Source organism: Mobula hypostoma, chromosome 24, assembly GCF_963921235.1.
Source record: "Mobula hypostoma chromosome 24, sMobHyp1.1, whole genome shotgun sequence".
Taxonomy (NCBI): domain Eukaryota; kingdom Metazoa; phylum Chordata; class Chondrichthyes; order Myliobatiformes; family Myliobatidae; genus Mobula; species Mobula hypostoma.
In genome coordinates this window covers 25,407,004-25,413,003 of record NC_086120.1, presented here as the reverse complement: position 1 = coordinate 25,413,003, position 6,000 = coordinate 25,407,004, and the positions used below count along the sequence as shown (strand labels likewise).

Genomic DNA, 6,000 nt, shown 5'->3' with positions numbered 1-6,000 from the left:
GACTATACTTCATTAGGAGTTTGAAGGAGATTTGGTATGTCAACAAATATACTCAAAAACATCTATAGATGTACCGTGGAGAGCATTCTGACAGGCTGCATCACTGTCTGGTATGGGGGGTAGCTACTGCACAGGGCTGAAAGAAGCTGCAGAAGATTGTAATTCTAGAGAGCTCCATCTTGGATACTAGCCTACAAAGTACCCAGGACATCTTCAAGGAGCAGTGTCTCAGAAAGGCAGCGTCCATTATTAAGGACCTCCAGCACCCAGGGCATGCCCTTCGCTCACTGTTACCATCAGGTAGGAGGTACAGAAGCCTGAAGGCACACACTCAGTGATTCAGGAACAGCTTCTTCCCCTCTGCTACCCGAGTCCTAAATGGCCATTAAACCCTTGGACATTACCTCAGTTTTTAAATATATTATTTGTTTTTTGTACTATTTTTAATCTATTCATGTATACTGTAATTGAGTTATTTTGATTTTATTTCTTCCATATTATGTACTGCATCGAACTGCTGCTAAGTTAACAAATTTCACAACACATGCCAGTGATAATAAATCTGATTCTGAAATCCAGATTGGGGTTGTCAACATACTTCCAAAGAGAAAATAAAAACATTTGTGGATGAGATTCTTCTGGGACGATCTAACTGCAGTGTCCATCATAGTCCACAAAATCCTGGCCATTAAATCTTTTGGGAGATACATGGGCAAATACCCTTTGTTCATAATACATCTTGGAAGTGTTCCACAATTCAATATTTAGGACAGTAATCAGATCAGTAAAACCATGCAGGATTTCAGTGATTTGTTATGGAAATCATCTGAGTCAACAACTTTATTTAATATGTAGGGCATACATCTTATATAAGGATTCCAGTATTCCTTTGTTTTCTGTTTCACCCACCATTTTCCTCCTCTTCTTGCAATAACAGTGAAACTTCAGTTATAGGCAGCCGCAAGACTGTGCCTCCAAACTTGTTTGGCCCAAGAAGGGTATGCTCCAAATAAAGACTTGGAATTTATTTTGTCTGCAATGAGCTGACAAGGCTGATGCATGACACTGGCCTTATCTGGGGTGCTTTGTTTTGCACAAGTAAAAAAAAACAATAGGGTGCCCTGTGTTCAACATTCTATTTTTTTTTTACAGCTGTTCATATCAACAATTGTAGGACATTTTTATATAGCCGGAAACTGCATGGCACTTTAAATGTTTTGTAGGTGTCAGTGTTCACCTGACTGGCAATTTATTAACAATGAGCTACCACCTTCCATTCTGTGTTTATTGTTACAATTTGTAACAGTAATGTAACTTAAATCACTGATGATGTAAATAGGTCGAAGCTCTAAAATATCTCAAAGGTTGTGGTATGTTTATTATTTAGAAAATTTACGGATTATATTCATTAACACAATTCACGGGGTGTTTCACAATTATATTAGCATAATTTCAAAATTATATAAAAAACTCCAGCAGTGTGGCAACAAAGGGTATGTACACAGGAGCATTTTCCACTTAATGTGCAGTCACACAGCTCAGAGGGAAGAAAGCCTGAGTTGATATTGTAATAGAGCATTTCCCATTCAATGGGATATTCAGGAATATTAAATATTTCATCCCCACACTGACAGCAGTGCCTACTGTGACCACACAAGAGTCAGCAGATATTGAAGGCTGGAGCAACAAACAATTTGCTGGAAGAATTCAGTGAATCAAGCAGCAAATGCGAGGAATAGTCCTGTTGCAGTGCTTTGACAGGACAAGTAGACAGATCATTTTCTCCCAATGATGTTACTCAATCCAGCAGATTGTTTATTGCTCCTACTATGAGGGCATTAGGTTCCTCCCATATCCCAAAGACGTGTCAGTTGTGGGGTTAATTGGTCACTGTAAACTTTCCCTAGTATTGAGTAGTAGAATCTAGAAGAGTTGATAGAAATTTTGGTAGAAGGAAATGGGATTAATGTAGGATTAGTCTAAATGTGTGACAGCTGGTAAATCACTGCCACTTAAAAATATTGAAGCACCCAAGAAAGATATAGTAAGGAAAAGGAAAACGCATGTGAGGACTGAAGTGGGACAAATAACTGGAATCTGTAAGGAGACTAAGTGGATGTATGGGGAAGGAAGGGGAGTTGTACAGGATGGAACAGATAGAGAGGATACTGAGGGAGGTTGCAATGGACCAATGGGGGATGAGAAAAAGACTCATATTCAAAGAATAAAAAAAGGTGAAAGTTCCGAGTACAGTTGCAAATTTCCTGATTTATCAAGGCTGCAAATATGTTCACAATCCCTTGGATCACTCGCTAAATGGTGCCAAATTGAGCTTTTTGAATATAAGTGAGCCCAACTTTCATCCCCTTCCCCCACCATCACAAGCTTCAAGCATGTTGAATGTGGGTACCATAGTGCACTTCAGTTGTCTTCTGTTACAGTAATCCACACTGAAATTGATGAGGTTGCATCAGCCGTACTCAGTTGATCAAGCCACCTCACAGGTGACTGAATAAAGTCCCCTGTTCCTGAGGTAAAGTTAAACATCATGATTGGAATAGAGGCTGTTTTACTCTCACTGTCTACCTCAAAATATGGGACTACAGCACCAACAGTCTAACTGCTCATTTGTACTGTTGCTATTGATGGGACACCTGTGCATAAAGTGGGTGAATCGTTGGATGTACCAATGTACCACCGGGAGTGAGAGACAGACAAACTTTGCGCACATTTGTTTTAATTTTTTTTTGTACAGTATATCCAGATTATAAATGTCACATGTTAGAAACTGTCACTCTTTCCAACTCGTTCACTATCAAAGATGATGGCTTGCAGGTGGCACCTTTAGTACACCTGCAGGGAAGGCGAGGTCGGGGTGAGTTACATCACCACTCCGTGTGCTACATGCACGGTGATCGAGTTAAGTGAAGCAACACCACAATACTCTACTACTGATAAATAACACAACACAATGGTAACGCTAAGTAAAGAAACGGCACAGGAGTCTGAACAAGCACTTTCAGTACAATACTGCAACTCAAAGCTCTAAGAGATTTACCATTATTAGGGTGTTCCTCTCTATTAGGCTATTGTTCCAAATTCAGGGTACTGCTATTGACTTGCTTTTCACTTGCTCCTCATCCAGGATTACACTGTCTCACATATGCTTATGCAAAACTTCCCTTCCTCTCCTCCATCCCATAGAGACACGGGGCCATACAATCTCATGCTTTAAAACCTTTGTCAATTTTTACCTCAGTTGCTGCATGATTTGTGCACTTGGGATTAGAGATGGGACAAGTGGGATTTGAAGTTGTACGAGCTCCTGGGGGAGCCAGCCTAGTTTTGGTCAAAATTGTGTAGGACAAAGCTAACACTAATAGCAAGGCTGCAAATGTGTTTCATAAATGGTTTCACTACAAACTGTCTCCAAAGTGCAGCGTCAACTTCATGCAGACCCGGCAACTTGGCCTGGCTCTGAAAAACACTATTGTTTTCTCTTCCATGTGCTTCACTTTGTTTTCTCCTGCAATAGCGTTAAGTCCCTCCCTCCAACTAAAGTAAGTGAAGGCAGCCATTGCTAGATTAACACTTGTTTGGCTGTGTTTATTTACACTGATGCAATCATATTTTGTGTGTCTGCTGCACCCAATAATTGAATGGTCAATAGCTCTATACCAGTAACTGGCAATACCTAACCGAGAACTTTGTTGCGTCCAACTCAGATACTTACCTCAGGCCAAAGTGTGCAGCAGTGAAGGCCAAGATTGTTACCTAAATATGGGTTGCAGGGAGGAAAAGCTAACACTGGGCGATAGGAATAGGAAAAGGTACAGCCTAGTCCATTCATTATGAGAATTCATTATGAGAAACATTGATATCCAAATAGGAGAATTCTTGAAGACATGTTTTAAAAAATTTAGAAAATGAAACAAGTGCATTATAGATCTCCTATAATAGTCCATCCTCTGACATCAAAGGGATCAAGTGTATACACCCGGATCCAACCAGAAATACCAACAACATATGGATCCAGACACATTGGATATCCTAAATTATCCAATTGGAGCACTGTTGTCACATGGTGGGTTGGCAGGTATACTGTATTACCAGATTACCACATACACCATTACGAGGTTTCCAGGCACAGTGAATTCCACGTACACCAAGTCACCGGGAATAGCATGTTATCAGGTGAGCTACTAGATTACTAGGTACAGTGAGTTACCAGGCTACTGTGTACTCTGAGCTCCCGATTACAATATGTTTCCTAGTTACCATGAACAGCAAGTCTCCAGGATACTAAGTATAGTGAGTTGCCAGGTTACCATATACAATAAGTCTCCAGGTTACTAAATATAGTGAATTACCAGGTTACTATGTATAGCAAGTTACCAGGTACAGTGATTCATCAGGTATAATGGGCTCCAGTACGGTCCTTGTCTGGATAGTTTTTATTATAAACATTCTGCATTTTCAGGTGTTTCTTTTTCCATTTTTCATTTGGCCTCCAACCCTCTCAACCTGTGCTATGAAGACCATCCTCCACTTTCCCGCAACTCCAACATCACTAGCCCAACATTAACCTGAAAGAAAAAGAATAATCAAATAGGAATTATTTGATAAGTACAGCTGTGGGAGGGGAGGGACATAATGAAGGGCAGTGATATTAGCAGTCCTTGGTAATTTAGTTCTAAGCTACACCAAACACAATCTGGTAAGTGCACTGGTAATGAAAATACCACAGAACATATATTCAGATATAATTACAGTGTAATAGTCTTCACAGCTTACATTCTAAAATATGTTTTTTTATTAATCATCCATTTTGCTTCTTGTCCCCTACCTCCCAATTTGTACTTTCCTCTCATTAGGTTGCTGGGGTACAGGATTCCACTTCTTCTGAAGGTGCTGAATCTTGGGATATTGCTTCCTCCTTTTCACAAGATGATACCACAGGGCTGCACTTCTACTGGGAAGAGTAACTTGTCCCCAGTGCTTCCACCAGTAAATGAATGGCAGGCTACACTTACATTGAAATAATTAAAGCTGAACCTTCTATGTGTTAACCCAACATTCAAAATAAATGCACTTCACCTAATACAGTGGAAGCAGTGTACGGAAGCAGATAGGAATGGAAACTTTGTTCTCTGTCATCATCAGCAAAGTAACAGAATCAAAGGTTAGGTCAACTTCTATGCTCTCCTTCACCATTGACAGGATGCAGAGTTGAGGTTAGATGTAGCAGATGCAGTTCAGGATGGAAATGTGTGAAGTGATACACTGGTAGTACTTGAAGGCAGAGTAAAAGTTACTTAGCAGTGTGGAGGAACAGAGGGATCTTGGGGTCCAGGTCTATAAATTTCCCAAAGTGCCATGCAAGTTGAAAGCTTGGTTAAGATGGTGTATGCTGTGTTGGCCTTCATCAGATGGAAGACTGAGTTCAAGAGCTGTGCAGCAACATTGCAGCTCTATAAAACTCTGGTTTGACAACACTTGTAGATTATTGTTTTCAGTTCTGGTTGCCTCATTATGGAAGAATGTGGAAGCTTTACAGAGGCTGCAGAGATTTACGAGGGTGCTCCAGAAATAGAGAACATATCCCTTGAGGGAAAGTTGAACAAACCAAACTTTTTCTCTTTGGAGGGAAGGTAGATGAGAAACTGCTTGACAGCAGTGTACAAGATAAGAGGCATAGATAAAGTGGACAGCCAGTGCACTTTTTTCCAGGGTGGCCAACAGCTAATGAGAGGGTATGCATTTTAGGTGATCGGAGGAAAGTATAAAGGGTTGTCAGAGGTAATTTATTTTATATACACAAGAGTGGTAAGTGCAGAGAATGCACTGATGGAGGTGGTGGTAGTGGCAGATACATTTAAGAAACTCTTAAGACAGGCATATGGATGAAGGAAAAATGGAGGGCTATGTGGGAGGGAAGCATTAAGCTGATCTTGGAGTAGATTACAAGGGTGGCACAACATTGTGGGCTGAGGGTCTGTT

At 40.5% G+C, this 6,000-nt stretch overlaps 1 protein-coding gene across 2 annotated transcripts in view; it reads right to left on the bottom strand.

Annotated features, from left to right (window-relative positions):
• Window positions 1-1,335: 1,335 nt before the first annotated feature.
• The window catches only part of LOC134337485 (SURP and G-patch domain-containing protein 2-like), a 37,711-nt gene continuing 33,046 nt past the window's right edge, over window positions 1,336-6,000 (bottom strand). The window contains exon 10 of one of the 2 annotated variants that reach the window (XM_063032543.1): window positions 1,336-4,586. The gene's annotated coding sequence lies outside the window, so the exon portion shown is untranslated. The remainder of the gene's footprint in view (window positions 4,587-6,000) is intronic. The other variant, XM_063032542.1, reaches the window with a different exon arrangement.